Below are 19,236 nucleotides of genomic sequence, written 5' to 3' on the forward strand. Positions count from 1 at the left end.
GTGTTGCCGCTCTTTTCACTGAAATTGAAATAAGTTAATTGAGGTAAAATACACACAAAGGGATGAGGTAGCTCAAGCTGTTCTCACCCCGTTCAGTACATCGTGTTAATACATACATAGACATACGTCACAAGCAATAAACCTGTTACCAAACATTCTGAGAGATAAACATATACATTTCCTCCTTCACAAGTAGTATGGTATCAGACGTACACACAAATACTTTTATGACCTAGGTATACTGTATAGACAATTTGCATGAGACATGCAGATAATTCAACAAAAGATTACATTCTTGGTGCAAAATTCTTGTATCTCTCAAGAATATCATCAACCTTTCCGTTGTGTCACATCCAGGCTATTTGTTCAGGAACAGTCCTTATCTCAGTGTTTCTATATACATTAATCAACGGACAATCAAGAACATAATGGGCAAGGGTGTGAGACCTTAACCAGGGAGGGAGCTGGACTGGACTTGTGATCCTGTTGTCCTGGGTTTTCTCTCAGGCGCCGGCGAGAAACAATGAGCAGAGTTTCTTTCACCCTATGCCCCTGTTACCTAGCAGTAAAATAGGTACCTGGGTGTTAGTCAGCTGTCACGGGCTGCTTCCTGGGGGTGGAGGCCTGGTCGAGGACCGAGCCGCGGGGAAACTAAAAAAAAAAAAAAGCCCCGAAATCATCTCAAGATAACCTCAAGAAGATAACCACATAGTTTACACTTCATGTCATTATCATGAACACTTATCCCTTTTCATTGTCCTGACATTAATTTTCGATGTACGTATTTAATTTTTGTATCAATGTGTTCGCAATAGAATGTTCTAAAAGAACATAAGTATAAAATGTCACCAAAGCATGAGTTAGACCACCACCAAATAAAGAACTACGTGTTTGGCGCTCACTAGCCGTGAGCGCCAAACAGCGACGAAATGTTTCTACTCTTTTCTGGGTTGTCAACTCCACACTTGTCCTACAGTGTTAATTTTGGTATCACTGAGATTGCAATAAAATTCCCTATGAGGAGATATACATATAAATATAAAATCAATGTCGCACCCCATCCGCAAGAGTGTGGGAAGTGGCCGAAGTGTTACTTGTGACGGCATATCGGCGAAACCCCTATTGATAAGTGTATATTACATAAGAACATAAGAACAAAGGTAACTGCAGAAGGCCTATTGGCCCATACGAGGCAGCTCCTATTCTATAACCACCCAATCCCACTCATATACTTGTCCAACCCGTGCTTGAAACAATCGAGGGACCCCACCTCCACAATGTTACGCGGCAATTGGTTCCACAAATCAACAACACTGTTACTGAACCAGTATCTACCCAAGTCTTTCCTAAATCTAAACTTATCCAATTTATATCCATTGTTTCGTGTTCTGTCCTGTGTTGATACTTTTAATACCCTATTAATATCCCCCCGGTTATGTCCATTCATCCACTTGTAAACCTCTATCATGTCACCCCTAACTCTTCGCCTTTCCAGTGAATGCAACTTAAGCTTTGTTAATCTTTCTTCATATGAAAGATTTCTAATTTGGGGAATTAACTTAGTCATCCTACGCTGGACACGTTCAAGTGAATTTATATCCATTCTATAATATGGCGACCAAAACTGAACTGCATAATCTAAATGGGGCCTAACTAGAGCAAGATATAGTTTGAGAACCACACCAGGTGTCTTGTTACTAACGCTGCGATTAATAAATCCAAGTGTCCGATTTGCCTTATTACGAACATTTATGCATTGATCCTTTTGTTTTAAATTCTTACTAATCATAACTCCCAGATCCCTTTCGCAATCCGACTTCGCAATCACAACACCATCTAGCTCGTATCTTGTAACTCTATCATCATTACCTAACCTCAGAACTTTACATTTATCAGCATTAAACTGCATCTGCCAATCCTTTAACCATTTCAAAACCCTATCTAGATCAACTTGAAGTGATAGTGAGTCCTCCTCCGAATTAATTCATCCATTCACGTGGATGAATGTAGAAAATAGAGAACTATTAGCTGAATATCAAATATATGGATTTAAACTATTTCACACAGATAGATATATTAGACGAGGAGGTGGAGTAGCCATATATGTTAGGGACAATTTGAAATGTAGTCTCAAAGAGGGAATCAAAACAGAGCCACACACAGAAACTATTTGGATTGAATTAAACGAAAAAGATAATAATATTATAATAGGAGTAATATATAGGCCACCAAATTTAGACAGAATGGAAGCAAAGCATCTATGGGATGAAATATCTAGAGCATCTAGATCTAACAGTATTTATGTCATGGGTGACTTTAATTTTAGCGGAATAAACTGGTTGAACAAAACAGGGAATAGTGAAGCAGAAGATTTTCTAGAATTAATTGACGATTGCTTTCTTACGCAACACATTAAGGAACCAACACGGGAAAATAATATTTTAGATTTAGTGTTAACTAACAGGGAAACGCAAATTAATGACATCGAAATAGGGAGTGAGCTAGGGAGCAGTGATCACAAAGAAATCAGATTTAGCATAGAATGGAATAGACCAGTAGGAGAAAATTCTGTTAAAGTGCCAGATTTTCGAAAAGCTGATTTTAATAGCCTAAGAAATTTTTTGGGTCAAATTGATTGGAATGGCTTGGGTATGGGGTGTGGGCCGGTCTTGGAGCGAGACATGAACCCAGCGATAGGTGACTTAAATGGGGATTTCGATGTGGATTCAATATATAACTTATTTAAGAATATTCTAAACAAAGCACAGGAACGTAGTATACCATACAAATTGAATAGATCGTATACTAATGACCCAAAGTGGATAACAAAGAATTTGAAGAACCTTATAGGTAAAAAGAGAGCTTGGTACAAAAGGATTAAAAATGGGGAGGTCACTTTAGAACAGGAATTCGTACAACTGGTTAGAAATGTTAAAAAAGAGATAAGGAAAGCAAAAAGAAACTATGAAGTTCGCATAGCAGGGCAAGCAAAGACAAATCCTAAAGGGTTTTTTCAGTTATATCGTACTAAGACTAGGGAAAGGATAGGTCCATTAAAAACTGAGACAGGTCAAATAACAGATAGTGATGAAGAGATGAGTAGTATTTTTAATAAATATTTTGTATCTGTATTTACTAAAGAGGAACTTAACAATATGCCTTCAGCCGAACAAGTCTATGTGGGTGGGGACGAGGACAGGTTGACGAGTTTAGCAGTTACCAGGGAGGATGTTCTTAAACAAATAGTAAAACTCAAACCAAACAAATCCCCAGGGCCGGATGAAGTGTTTGCTAGGGTGCTTAAAGAATGCAAAGAGGAGCTTTGTGACCCACTGTCAACCATATTTAATAAATCAATAGAGTCAGGCAGAGTGCCAGAGTTTTGGAAAGTTGCTAATGTGATACCAGTTTTTAAGAAAGGAGATAGATCACTTGCGTCTAACTATCGACCAATTAGCCTAACGTCTATTGTGGGAAAGTTACTCGAATCTATAATAGCAAATAAAATTCGTCTTCATCTTGAAAAACATAAATTAATAATTGAGTCGCAACATGGTTTTATAAATGGCCGTTCATGTTTAACAAATTTGTTATCTTTTTATTCTAGCATTGTTGAGGCAGTTGATAGTGGTAAGGATTGCGATGTTGTATACCTTGACTTTAGCAAAGCTTTTGATACAGTGCCACATGAAAGACTGATTAAAAAAATAGAGTCTCATGGTATTGGGGGTGCTATATTAAGCTGGATTAGGGCATGGCTATACCAAAGGAAACAGAGAGTTAGTATAAATGGAATCAAGTCAGAGTGGGAAAATGTTGTAAGTGGAGTGCCTCAAGGCTCTGTCCTGGGACCTCTGTTGTTTATAATATATATAAATGATTTAGATTCAGGTTTGAGTAGCAACATTTGCAAATTTGCCGATGATACGAAAATCGGTAGGGAAATTAATTCGGAGGAGGACTCACTATCACTTCAAGTTGATCTAGATAGGGTTTTGAAATGGTCAAAGGATTGGCAGATGCAGTTTAATGCTGATAAATGTAAAGTTCTGAGGTTAGGTAATGATGATAGAGTTACAAGATACGAGCTAGATGGTGTTGTGATTGCGAAGTCGGATTGCGAAAGGGATCTGGGAGTTATGATTAGTAAGAATTTAAAACAAAAGGATCAATGCATAAATGTTCGTAATAAGGCAAATCGGACACTTGGATTTATTAATCGCAGCGTTAGTAACAAGACACCTGGTGTGGTTCTCAAGCTATATCTTGCTCTAGTTAGGCCCCATTTAGATTATGCAGTTCAGTTTTGGTCGCCATATTATAGAATGGATATAAATTCACTTGAACGTGTCCAGCGTAGGATGACTAAGTTAATTCCCCAAATTAGAAATCTTTCATATGAAGAAAGATTAACAAAGCTTAAGTTGCATTCACTGGAAAGGCGAAGAGTTAGGGGTGACATGATAGAGGTTTACAAGTGGATGAATGGACATAACCGGGGGGATATTAATAGGGTATTAAAAGTATCAACACAGGACAGAACACGAAACAATGGATATAAATTGGATAAGTTTAGATTTAGGAAAGACTTGGGTAAATACTGGTTCAGTAACAGGGTTGTTGATTTGTGGAACCAATTGCCGCGTAACATTGTGGAGGTGGGGTCCCTCGATTGTTTCAAGCACGGGTTGGACAAGTATATGAGTGGGATTGGGTGGTTATAGAATAGGAGCTGCCTCGTATGGGCCAATAGGCCTTCTGCAGTTACCTTTGTTCTTATGTTCTTATGTTCTTATGTTAATTTCCCTACCGATTTTCGTATCATCGGCAAATTTGCAAATGTTGCTACTCAAACCTGAATCTAAATCATTTATATATATTATAAACAACAGAGGTCCCAGGACAGAGCCTTGAGGCACTCCACTTACAACATTTTCCCACTCTGACTTGATTCCATTTATACTAACTCTCTGTTTCCTTTGGTATAGCCATGCCCTAATCCAGCTTAATATAGCACCCCCAATACCATGAGACTCTATTTTTTTAATCAGTCTTTCATGTGGCACTGTATCAAAAGCTTTGCTAAAGTCAAGGTATACAACATCGCAATCCTTACCACTATCAACTGCCTCAACAATGCTAGAATAAAAAGATAACAAATTTGTTAAACATGAACGGCCATTTATAAAACCATGTTGCGACTCAATTATTAATTTATGTTTTTCAAGATGAAGACGAATTTTATTTGCTATTATAGATTCGAGTAACTTTCCCACAATAGACGTTAGGCTAATTGGTCGATAGTTAGACGCAAGTGATCTATCTCCTTTCTTAAAAACTGGTATCACATTAGCAACTTTCCAAAACTCTGGCACTCTGCCTGACTCTATTGATTTATTAAATATGGTTGACAGTGGGTCACAAAGCTCCTCTTTGCATTCTTTAAGCACCCTGGCAAACACTTCATCCGGCCCTGGGGATTTGTTTGGTTTGAGTTTTACTATTTGTTTAAGAACATCCTCCCTGGTAACTGCTAAACTCGTCAACCTGTCCTCGTCCCCACCCACATAGACTTGTTCGGCTGAAGGCATATTGTTAAGTTCCTCTTTAGTAAATACAGATACAAAATATTTATTAAAAATACTACTCATCTCTTCATCACTATCTGTTATTTGACCTGTCTCAGTTTTTAATGGACCTATCCTTTCCCTAGTCTTAGTACGATATAACTGAAAAAACCCTTTAGGATTTGTCTTTGCTTGCCCTGCTATGCGAACTTCATAGTTTCTTTTTGCTTTCCTTATCTCTTTTTTAACATTTCTAACCAGTTGTACGAATTCCTGTTCTAAAGTGACCTCCCCATTTTTAATCCTTTTGTACCAAGCTCTCTTTTTACCTATAAGGTTCTTCAAATTCTTTGTTATCCACTTTGGGTCATTAGTATTCGATCTATTCAATTTGTATGGTATACTACGTTCCTGTGCTTTGTTTAGAATATTCTTAAATAAGTTATATATTGAATCCACATCGAAATCCCCATTTAAGTCACCTATCGCTGGGTTCATGTCTCGCTCCAAGACCGGCCCACACCCCATACCCAAGACTTTCCAATCAATTTGACCCAAAAAATTTCTTAGGCTATTAAAATCAGCTTTTCGAAAATCTGGCACTTTAACAGAATTTTCTCTTACTGGTCTATTCCATTCTATGCTAAATCTGATTTCTTTGTGATCACTGCTCCCTAGCTCACTCCCTATTTCGATGTCATTAATTTGCGTTTCCCTGTTAGTTAACACTAAATCTAAAATATTATTTTCCCGTGTTGGTTCCTTAATGTGTTGCGTAAGAAAGCAATCGTCAATTAATTCTAGAAAATCTTCTGCTTCACTATTCCCTGTTTTGTTCAACCAGTTTATTCCGCTAAAATTAAAGTCACCCATGACATAAATACTGTTAGATCTAGATGCTCTAGATATTTCATCCCATAGGTGCTTTGCTTCCATTCTGTCTAAATTTGGTGGCCTATATATTACTCCTATTATAATATTATTAGCTTTTTCGTTTAATTCAATCCAAATAGTTTCTGTGTGTGGCTCTGTTTTGATTCCCTCTTTGAGACTACATTTCAAATTGTCCCTAACATATATGGCTACTCCACCTCCTCGTCTAATATATCTATCTGTGTGAAATAGTTTAAATCCATATATTTGATATTCAGCTAATAGTTCTCTATTTTCTACATTCATCCACGTTTCGGTAAGTGCAATAATATCTATTTTTTCTGTGCAGACAAGAGCATTTAATTCGTTAATTTTATTTCTTAGACTTCTACTGTTAGTGTAATATACCCTAAGTGAATTGTTATTTTGCGGACCTTCTCTTTCCCTGATCGTTTTGCCAATTCCTTTCTCCCACAAACACATACTTTTATTACCTCCTTCCTCCAAATCAATTCCCATACCTCTATCTACTAACAGTTTAAACCCAAACAAACACCTCTAACCACTTCTTCTAACGAGTTCGCAACAGCAACAACCCCAGCTCTCGATAGATGCACCCCATCACGAGCATACATTTCATTTCTTCCATAGAAGTGTTCCCAGTTGTCTATGAAAGATATTGCATTTGATTTGCAATATCTTTCCAGCCGGCAATTGACACCAAGTGCCCTCGATATCCATTCATTTCCCACTCCCTTTCTTGGAAGAATGCCACATATGATCGGGATTCCTCCCTTGCTCCTAACTAACTCTATGGCTGTTTTATACCTCTGAATCAGTTCCTCACTCCTAACTCGACCAACATCATTTCCTCCCACGCTAATGCAAATAATGGGATTGTTCCCATTACCAGCCATAATATCATTCATGTTGTTTATAATATCACCAATGCCAGCTCCGGGATAGCAAACCCTTAACCTGTTCCCCCTATCTCTAGCACAAAACGTTCTATCCAAATACCTTATCTGGGAATCTCCCACAACTAATGTTTGCTTAGGTACTTCCTTTACTTTCTGAGGGGCCTGCGCTTCCTTTCTCTTCGTTGCTTTCCCTTTTGCGCGATCCACAGTCTCTCCACAGCACTCGTCCTCCAAAACGTCAAATGAATTAGAAGTTGCTATGGCGTTTGAAGGCGGCTTTATCAAAGTCTTCTTAAGGCCCCTGTCTTTCACAACTCTCCAAGACTCCAAGATATTCTTTTCACTGTTCTGACATTAATTTTCGATGTACGTATTTAATATTTGTACCAATGTGTTCGCAATAGAATGTTTTAGAAGAACATAAATATAAGATGTCACACAAGGATGCGTTAGACCGGCACCAAATAAAAAATTACGTCGATTACACTCGTCGTGTCAACAATACAATGGTCTTACAACGATGATGAAATGCCATGCCGTTCTCCCAAATAGGCTATGCGGCTATTAGAGAAAACGGAAATTTTATGGCAAACATTTGTAAACTATTCCAAAGTCGATCGGATAAAAAATGGATTTTATAGAAATATTTTTTTCTCGTGACTCGAGTCTGCGTCACGGACTCGCTCATAACACAAAAATGGGTAACGCTCTCGAGCGCCACGGATGAGCTAAAGTGTAACGGACAGAAAACGGGGGCTCTGAGGAGCAGTGTGTCACGTCTAACGAACAGAAAACGGTACACAGAAATAGAGGGTACTCTGACATAGTTGAGTGATCAAGGGGGGTTTCAATTATACCTCAAGTAAACAGTGACTGTTAAGTGATTTTGTTGCAACTTGCACTGGGGCTCTGAAGATCTGATCTCTATGATTGATCAGCCCTGCATATTACAATCTCTTGTACCTAGACTTATCACCTGATAGCTGAAGGGTGGACCCCTAGCCATTACTGGGTGAATAGTAATTGGGTCCCCTCACTATCTTACAGTCGACCCGGCAGCTGAAGACGTCATTAAGGATCAGCTGTACATGAAGCGTGTGAGGTGCGAAACTGTATGTAAGTACTAAACATTTCCCAGGTTATTGTATTGTGCACAATCCAAAGTGGTACAGTAAACCACTCAATTTAAAATTTATCAGAGTGTGCTCGCAACGAGACCTTTGTATCAATAGTCCAAAGGGATTGTGGGGGTCTGGTCACAGGTCTTAACCTTCCTTGACGTGTTGTGTGTATGTACAAGTGATTTATAACACATTGGCATTAGATTGTTAATGTCTAAGTGTAGTTATTGAATTGATTGATCATTAATGTCCGTGTGATGCTGAGTTTTTATCTCTTCTTTTTCTTGAGAATAAGTGTAGTTTGCATGAAGGGTTAACCCTCCCGATGACTGCACCAGGACAGATGTAAGGAGATGCGTTGACGGTTAGGAGGAGAAGAAAGTAAAAAGCAGTATGTGATGGGCCGTAGAGAGAGGAGTGGCGACGAAAACAGAGGCGGACGTTAGAGGGAGACTCCCCACACCGGGGGGCGGGGCGTCGTGGTCACGGCGGCAGCTGATCCACGCACGGCGTAGCAGTGTGCGCAAGATGGGAACTAATACTTCTCCGGAAACTTGCGTATCAGAAAGCGCAAGCAGTACACTTCCCAAATCACCCACAGGTCGGCGGGCAGCCGGCCACCAGGCAGCGCCCTCGGCTGAGACATCCTATCCGGCACCCTATATACAAAATCCTTCTCCGACGATACTCAGATAGTGGACGAGCACCACGGGATCGGAAGCACCCGAGCATCCCGATAAGGGCCCAACTCCGGACTCTCACAGGGCACGACCCCAGCAAATGGGACTAGGCAACCCCCAGACCGGAGCTAGGAAGGAGGGGGAACAGCAGGGGATGCAGGCGCGGCATCGACCCCACCACCCGGCACAGGAGCCGAGGCCCCCCGGCTCACATCTTTCCGCAACATCACGACGAGGTCCCAATCATCAGGGACAACCCCCCACTGCGGAGATCCATCAGCAGGTGACGCAGGAGGGGGGCACAGGTAGCAACTTTGGAGCCCCGCACAGCACCATCATCCACGGCGGTGGACGCCAAAGCACCATACTCCCCCACCTCCTTCCAAGGCACACCACGAAGGGGAGACACGTACACTCCCATCCCCCCGCGAACGCTTCGAGACAGGCCGCACCACACCACGCCCAGCAGGCCCCTCCGCAGGCACGGCCACCATCTTCACATCCACACAGGCCACACCCGCACCGTCTGAAGAGTCCACAGAGGCCACATCATCCACACTGTCTACATCATCTAGGGAAACAGCCTCAGAACACCGACGCGCACGCTTCTGCAAACGGATGGAAAGAGCAGAACTACAGTCGCCAACACACACAGACACGGCAGGCACTTCACCATGCCGAAGCCTTCCAAAATAGCAGAACCCGTGTCCCCGGGAGCCGGTATCACATCCACAGGCGGGGGCGGGACATGGACCTCCACCGGGACACCCTTCACTACACGCAGCGCTGACGACGGCCCGACACCCACCGGCTCAACAACCCCAGGGGCCACAGCAGTCACCTGACATGTCGCACGGGTCGTAGAACTCGCCTCAACAGGCGGAGCAGCAGACAGGCAAGCAGGCGCCTCAGGCACAGCACCCACACCGTCCTCAGAACCGTCCAAACGCAACAGGGGCGGAAAATCCTCCGCACGAAGAACATGCACTCGACCAGTCGCTCCCACGTCGCACGCCGCAGCCAGATGACCCTCGTGACCACACCGATAACAAGTGTGTGGTTGACCCCGGTACAGGTAGCGGAGTGTGTATCCCAACATGATGGGACACTACATCGACGACGGGACACTACCCCTCAGCGACATCTTCAGGGTGCGGGAGCCGTCAAGCATACCAACACAGTGCCCGGCAACGACCTTGTTCCAACGAATACCTAACACTGTCCCAAATCGGTCGAAACAGGAGGTTAAAAAGTCGTCCTGAAATTCGAAGGGGGCACCATGCACCGTCACAGACTTCAAGGTGACACTAAGATTCACCACCTTAACGGAGCCAGCAGTATCAGGGAGAGGGTAAACACGCCCCTCACACCGCTCGAGAAACGCCTGAAAGGCAGCCTGGAGGCGGAACTTGACCACAGCACGGTGGCCCTGAAGCAGCTGGATGCCCACCAGGTCAGACAGCTGCACATGCAGCACGTCCACTAGGGCGACACCAACCAATGGATGGTCCACCGGCACCGTAAACGTGAGACCAGCCGACAGCGTCCTCTTCATTGGAGGGCGAGACGTCCCCATGGCTAAGCAAACGTCACCCTGTCAGTGGCAAACCACCACCAGCAGGGCAAACAAGCAATCACCCAAACGGAAACACTAGCCAGGAGCGGAGAGACCTCAGGAACGTCCGACCTGGCCGGCGGTTACCACGCAACTCCGTTTTTATCTCATTCCTGAGTACCAGTAGGAGTGTCATTGATTGTCGATTGTTGCTCTTTGGTTTATTTCTCATTGTTGATTGTGTTGTGGTATAGAATGATACCCTTGTAAGAGGTTTGTCTGGAGACGAGATAATTAATCCCTCAGATTAATTATTTTAAGCCATCTAACGTATTTAGTAAAGTCAGTAATGTAATTAGTAAAGTCATTATTGTCATTGATTGCTAGCTGTCAGTTTGACTGTATTGAGTTGTTAATTAATTCTTTCATCTGTGGTGATAAATGTTATATTAACATATTGAAGTTTTTTTTTTTTATTTTTTATTTTTATTTTTACATGCAAGCATGCGTATAATGTACAATAAAAACAGAACAAATATAACATAGAACAAAAGAACAAAGCACACACATGAACAATGACAAAGGAACAAATCAAGAAGACGACCAGCCAGAAGGGCTGACCACAAAACAAAAAATGCATATACAAACATAACACAAATATAAACACAGCGTAATACAAACATAAGGGAAGCATAGAGGCGAGAAACAGACAAAACAAGTCTGCTAACACCTCAAACACATAACGCACACATAACAAAGAGCACACCCCAACAGCCTGAAGGGCACACAATATGACAAGCAAGCGCACAGGAACCGCACACCCCCCCACTAGCCATACAAGAAAACCCACAATACAAACCGGAGCACGCAGGAACCGGGAAACAATACCCACCCCACCCACTCACATACACACCCCACAACCAGGCAACACAAAATACATAGAAATCACTTGCGAGGAACCTCGTGAGAAATGTACTTCTCCGGGAAAAGATCATGAGGATATTTCGCCTTGTAAGCTTCCCAGACTAGATCTTCAAGGTCGGTAGGGTTTTCGACCCCCCGCGCTCGAGCGGGTATCAAACTCAGGAACATCTATATCTGGCGGCATCGGCCAATGCCTAAGGTCACTGACGCAAGTCGCATAACGAGGCCGGGGAGCGCCCTTCGAGGAAGCAGATGACACCGGAGAAGCGGACGAGGGTCGCCGAGCCTGCCACGCCTTCGTCATCGGAGCAGGTGTCGGACGCTGAGACGATAGCACTTCCACGGATACCGCAGGAGACACGGAAGGGACTGCAGGAAACGGAAGAGGCGGCAAGACCGCTGCCGAGGAAACGGGTAACGAGGAAGGAGCCACAGAACATCCAGAGCGAGCATCCTTTCTCAACATCACTACCAGGCCACCCCGCTCACCACCAACTACAGCAGGGGGAACCACCGCCCACGAAGAACCGGAGCCATCCGACGCAGGCAACGCACCTGAAGCAGGACCCTCGGACACCGGACCAGAGGTTGAGGCCGAAACGCCGGCACCGGCATCCTCAGGCAAGTGTACCTCCGCCACCACCGTAGTGTGCACCACATCCGGAGCCACGCCACCGTCAACGGAAGGACGACACTCGTCGAATTCGCCAACATCAGCCCACGCAGAAGAACGCCGGGAACGCTTAGGCTCGGGCCGCACATCATCAGACCCGGAGGCAGACTCAGCGACCCGCGCAGCACCAACCGAGCGAACCGACGCACGCCGCAGCACGGCAGCCTCCTCAACCACACGGGGCACCAGGCCAGGCACAGGAGGGAATGCCGGAACCACTTCAGCTCCCAGCACAGCCGGAACAGACGGCGAGGGCGCAGGGACCGGGACAGACACAGCAGAGGAAGAACTGGAAGACGAGAGGTCCGAGCAAACGGCAGAGGGAAGAGGCTCAGGGACACCAGCCGGAGCACTAGGCGAGGGCCCAACCTCCGGAGGAGATGCGGCAACAACAGGGGGCGCAACAGGCGGAGCAACAGCTGCTACAGAGGGCACCTCCTCAGCCGAAGAGACGTCCATACCCACCGAATCATCCCCCACAGGAAGGGGGCGGAAAATCCTCCTCACTGAAGAGATTCACTGGTGCAACAGGAGGCGCAGAACAGTCAGCAGCCTGATGGCCCAAAAGACCACAACGATAACACGTCCGCGGCTGACGGGCGTAAAACACCCGAACGTTGTACCCCATAAGGCGCACAGAGGACGGAATATCCGCCCGGAGTCTCATGCCCAGGGTGCGAATGTTAGACCTCACACCCTTAAGAGGACTAGAAGACACCACGTTCACTCTCACACTAACAACTGCGCCAAACCGCCCGAAATACCGCCGTAGCAGAGCCTCTGGAAACTCCAAGGGAGCCCCATGCACACTGATGTAAGTAAGTGCACCACTTCTATCCGAGAGGGTGACAGTGCCCGCACCATCCGGCAGGGGCAGAGTCCGCCCCTCGTATCGCCGGAGAAAATCGCGATACGCCACCTCCTCTGCAAACTTCACAATTGCCCTACGGGCCGTTACCAACTCGACCCCATAAATCGCAAACACAGGGACAGAGAGCATTTCACAAGCCAGGGCAATCTCCGGGTAACCAGCCCGCACAGAGAACTCTAGTCCCACAGACTGAGCCCGGACGACTGGGGGTAGAGGGACCCCCATCGGAACGCCACGTCAGCACAGGCGAGCAGAGACACACCCGCCCCCAACCGGCCGAAACGGGCAAACAACACCAAACTGCTGGAGCGCCGATGCAACACGTCCGCCCCTTACCGAAGCTAGGGCCAGACTCCTTAACATATTGAAGTGATTGTTAATTGTCAGGGGTGACAGTGTATTAGCGTAACTCTTTGATTGACCCCTATGGGGCAGTGTGTCATTAGCGTAAATTAATTTAGTAATTAATTTGTTAATTATCTTTGACTGTTGTCCTAGTGACATTAGCTAAAGTAACGTAGTTACTTGTGGGTGTTACTGTGGTGATTGTCCTTGTGACATTGTTGTGTTCCATTTCATGTGTTCATGTCATGTTTTTGGTGTTGATTTGGCAAGAGTGTGCACGAACTGTTCCAGGTTAGTTCATTATTGTTGATGACCTGTCAGTGGGTCGAGGCCTTGTGTCTCCACACACCTGTCAGGTGGTGGGTCTGAAGACCTACTGCAACAATGGTGTTTGGCAGATTTGAAGTGACACTCTTGGGTTAACGTAAAGTTTGGGGCTGGGTATTAGGCAATAAGATTGTTGAATAAATTGTTATTTTGTTTACAAAGACCTTTATGTCATTCCCCATTCTCCAGTACTGCCCCGCCCCCTTATTCAATTTGCTACCTAATCATTCTGTGACTCTTCTGAGGCTGGTCCAGGTTCCAGCCTCTAACCCCAAACATTGAATATTAAATTCAGTGTGAGAACCCGTCCTCTAGCTGCTATATTCGCTGCAAGCGAGTTGCAAAGAGAACGACCCAGTGAGATAAGGTCTTGTAGTGCATTATTAAGGGGAAGACCACCTTGGTCTTCATCCTTCTGTACTACTGGATCTTCGGTGGTTGTTCTCGCCTATCTCTCCTTTCCTTTGCTCATTCCCCATCTGGCCTCCCTGCATGGAGCCTGGGTGTGAGTTTGCAGTCAACCCGGAAGTAGACTCTCACATCTGGCTTAACAACCAGGGGCTAAGGCACTTAACAGTTAAAGTAATTTCCCATAACCCGGTGGAAACAATCATCTCACATCTGGATTCCAACGTGGGTTTGCTCTGTAAAGTAAATTCCCACCTAACTGGATGTATAATCTCCCATCTGACGCCCAACGTGTGCTAAGTAACGTAACGGTGAAAATACTCTCCACAGCCAGACTGAGAAAAGTGTAATCTCACAGGTAGTAAGTCTGATAGACAATAATGAAATGTGAACACCTTTTAAGTCACTATGAAACACTTCATGCATTTGTTTCAATCAGTACGCATGTATATATTAAAGTTTTACGCTACCTTAACAAATCTGGCAACTAAGGTAAAAGCTTCCACATCACCTTCACGCCTGTTCCAAAAAAAAGGCAGCATCGGTAAGTTCTTCATCTCGTTCTGTATTAAACCATAAAGCGGGTGATCTGAAATTTTAGATTTTGATAATCAATAACAAACGTAGTAGCAGTACATAAAGATGAAAGTTTATGATAACGGCATTAATTAGAATAATTTTCACAAAATGGCAGATGGATGGAGTAGACAACATTTGAAATGTATAAGCTAATACTTTCCTAATTAACAATTAATATAAAAATACAATGAAACATATACTTCCATATTTTTTAAGCTGAACATAAATTTGCTGTACCTGCTTTGTACATGATTTTGGTAATGTTGTTGTATCTGGACATGTATCCATACACTTGCTCAGCTTCCTCCCCTAATGTCAAACCATTTCCTTCCTGCCTGCCGCCTTCAAACAAAATCTGTAGTAAATGAAACAATTAAAATATCCACTTTGCTATAAAATAAAAATGCAATAGGCAATATCATACGGTATAACGTTGAAATGATAATTATGGAATATATGATAGAATGATATAGAGATAATAATATTTTTGTTTTGTTTACAACTGCTTACCTGGCAATACCATGCATGCCCTTTGGCATGTTAAACTCTTAAAATGGTTTGGAACATCCTACTTCAAGGTTTGGCTTTTTCGATGTTATTTTAGCCAACCATGGCCATTACTAGTAGATGTTATCTTAACATATGAATGTTGTCTTCGGGAAAGGCTTACGGTGCACATAATGGCTATATGCAAACAGTTCCCCATGATTCATGTTGACAGCTTTCAGTATAACTCCATGTCTACAAGATGACACGCTGATGCCAGTCTCGTCTAAGCTTGAGGTTGAAGATGGTATATTTTTGGCAGCCTTCCATGCAGACACACCACACATATGGCTACTCTGTAATATGATTATTTTTATTGGGTCTCCGAAACAAATCAATTATACAAATATCACACATCAACGACTGAATATTTCTTTATTTTCATTATGTAATTTACCTTTGCATTCATCATCTGGATATCATCAACATGTTTCTTTACAAGATCATCAGATGCAAAAATGATTTTAAAGTAATACTTGAAAACTCTGATACTGATCAATATTCTGATTCCCCTGAAATGTTGAGCATTAATTTATACACTCTTCCTGATAAATAATAGTGCTTTATAATTTGAGTCAAAACTAATTTATAATCATGATAAAACTTACATAAGCCAATAACTTGATTCACTTAGAGGAGCGGTGCCTTGAACCACAGACCTCACAAGCAGCAGGTCGCAACTCTTCCTACTGAGCCACCAACATCCAAAATATGGAAGGATTCCAGAGACATCAATCTGCTGTCCAAATAAAACTTTAGGCTTTCCGTTGGGATGCCACTTTGGCATGAAGGTGTTAGGTGATCCATATCCTAGTCATATAAAAGGCCTACCACCATATTGTAGTTAATAATTATCCATGATATGGTGGTTGGCAATTTATATGACTAGGACATGGATCACCTAGCTCCTTAAGGCCAAAGTGGCACCCCAGGGAAGGTCTAATGTTCCATTTGGACAGCAGATCGGTGTATCTGGAGCCCTTCCTTATTGTGGGGTTACGGTGGCTCAGTACGTGGAATTGCGGCCTGCTGCTTGTGGTCTGCGGTTAAACAATGCAGTACTTTGGAACTTTATTGTACCGATACAAGTTTTTATTTCGATCGATGTGATAGAAAAATTGGTGTATCATGGCATGCAGGGTACTTATCCTCATTTTGCAGTTTTCTCAGTTCATACTGAAGGAATCGCCACTCGCTGAATGCCCACTCTTTGTGACTTCATAGTTAACTTGCCCATGCTAGAACATACAGCAAAGAGAGAGACACATGCTGATAAAGGTAGTATTAAAAACGAGAGCACAAAAGAGGACCTTCTAGCAAGGTTGAGCAGACTATTATACGTAGCAAAGTTCCAAACGGTATTCCTTCAGAGCGATATAACAAAGGGCAAGTGAATGAGAGCAGCAGACGCAAGGCAGGAGTGCAGGGAGAGAGAAGGGAATCAGGGAACCACATCCCCGAACCCTACAATTCCAGAGGGAAGTAGGGAACCCTCCACAAGCAGTTCAGCAGCCCCAGTGATAGGAGCACCATCCACCCAATAGAAGTCCTACCTTCCCCAACCCCTACCAGCCTCCCACTAAGTGCCTACCCAGTCCACCTTCTCCCCTCCCCCCAAGCCCTCTTTTTCTGCCCTAAGCCCTCCCTTCTCCACCACCACTTGAACCATGCCCCACCCCAGCATCCTCCTAACCCCATGTTAAGTATCGCACAGCACATCAACCCATGCAGCCCAGTCCATGAAGCAACTGTCTGCACCAAACGAGCAGCCTGCAAGAGTAAGAGTGAGTGAGGATGGACAGACAAAAGTGAGCTTCAAAGTGATTTACACAAACAGTTTAACTCCAGGTTGCAATTCTTTTACCATGTCATGGCCTAGTTGACTAGGGCGTGAGAGTGGGAACACCCACCGCATAGGTTCGAACCCTCATCACGACTCCTACGGATTTTCTCATTGACACATCACGTTAGTGTGATTACTCTCTGTGTAATATATGCAATGTTTCCACACGACTACTATATAGTAAGAAAAGAGAGGGAGGGAGGGAGGAGGAGGAGGAGGAGGAGGAGGAGGAGGAGGAGGAGGAGGAGGAGGAGGAGGAGGAGTGGATCTACTGATAAGGAAGGCATGGAGTTTCGAAGAGATGGACATCCCAGGCTGTGAAGATTTCAGAGACTACATATCGGACACTATGACAATGGGAGGACAAAGGATAATAACATTTATCCCTCCTCCCCGTTAAATAACAGAAATCCCAGACAGGAGTATGACAGAAACAACATGGCAACCATTAACATAATAGAGAGAGCGGCTTCTATTGCCTGCAGGAAAAAAGCTGAACTGTTGGTTATGGGTGACTTCTACCATGGAAAGATAGACTGGGAAAATAGAGAACCACACGGAGGGACAGAAACATGGAGAGCTAAACTATTAAATGTGGCAACAAAAAACTTTCTATGCCAACATGTCAAGGGGGTCCACAAGAATGAGAGAGAATGATGAACCAGCCAGACTTTATCTCGTATTCACTCTGAATGAGTCAGACATAAGTGAAGTCAAATGAGAACCCCCCATAGGCATGAGTGGCCACAGTGTCCTAACATTTGAGTATTTAGTGGAAGTAAGATTAACCTTTCTAAGGAATGGGCCGAAAAGTAAAAGGCTGGAATACCGAAGGATAAACTATGATGAGATTACAAAATTTCTAACAGGAATACCATTGGAGACAGAACTCAGTAAAAAGTCTGTACAAGGCATGATGAACTTCATCACCCAGAAGTGTCAGACGGTAGAAAACAGGTTTATCCCAGCCCAGAAGGAAAAAAAACAGAAAAGCAAAAGGCGAATCCGTTGTTCAATCAGGCATGTAAGGAAGCAAGGCAGCTAAGCACAAGGGGAATGGAGAAACTACAAAAATAACAGAACACCAAAGAGAAGAGAGATATGCCAGAAGGCCAAAAATGGGTACCTCAGTGTGAGGAGAGAAGCAGAGAGGCAGTTTGAAAATAACATAACAAATAAAGCCAAGACCCAAGATTGATTCCAGGAGATCTTCACGGTCAGTCGGGATTTTGAGTTACCTTAGTAACTCTTATTAAGTTGTTTTTTTAAATATTTCTTGACTATGTATTTAGATAGGTTGTTTTGTTTATGAGGTATGTGCTAGTTCCTTTCTTGTCTGGGATAAGAAAAAGCATGTTCAAGTTCCTCACCCACAGGGTTTTCTTAAACTGGGACAATGGGGGATATGTATGGGGATATGGGATATTTGATTAAGGACCTGCCCGAAACGCTGCGCGTACTAGTGACTTTACAAGAATGTAATTACTATGCTATGTATCCTCACAATCTCAATGTACCTTCTAGTATATAAATAAATAAATAAATAAATAAATAAATAAATAAATAAATAAATAAATGTAACAAGAGAGCGGTACAACATGAACAACAGTTCAGCCACAGTGGTGCGGCGCCAGACAGGCGGCGCAAAGACAATGGAAAATTCCCACCTCTGAAGAAGCTAACCATGGGGACAGGTCAACTCTGGTCAATGGTGATGTGGCCGCGAGGTTCAGATACGATGCCGTCGTGATAATCTACAGGGATTAACCCCTCCATATCAAATGCAAACTTAAGACCTCAAGTTCAGCTGGATAAGAGAGGACATCCAGAAGACTGAACAGTGGGAGCAGGATCGGGTGTGGAAGTGTTTTTGGCTCCAGGGAAGAACAAGGTCACGTGTGAACAACCGGGAAGAGTAAGTATGGCACGCTTGTACTAAAGCACCTTACTATTAAATTATCTTTGCCTCTGTTAGGGAACATATTTAGGAAGTGTCTATTTCAA

The sequence above is a fragment of the Procambarus clarkii genome, chromosome 13 (assembly GCF_040958095.1).
Source record: "Procambarus clarkii isolate CNS0578487 chromosome 13, FALCON_Pclarkii_2.0, whole genome shotgun sequence".
Taxonomy (NCBI): Eukaryota; Metazoa; Arthropoda; class Malacostraca; order Decapoda; family Cambaridae; genus Procambarus; species Procambarus clarkii.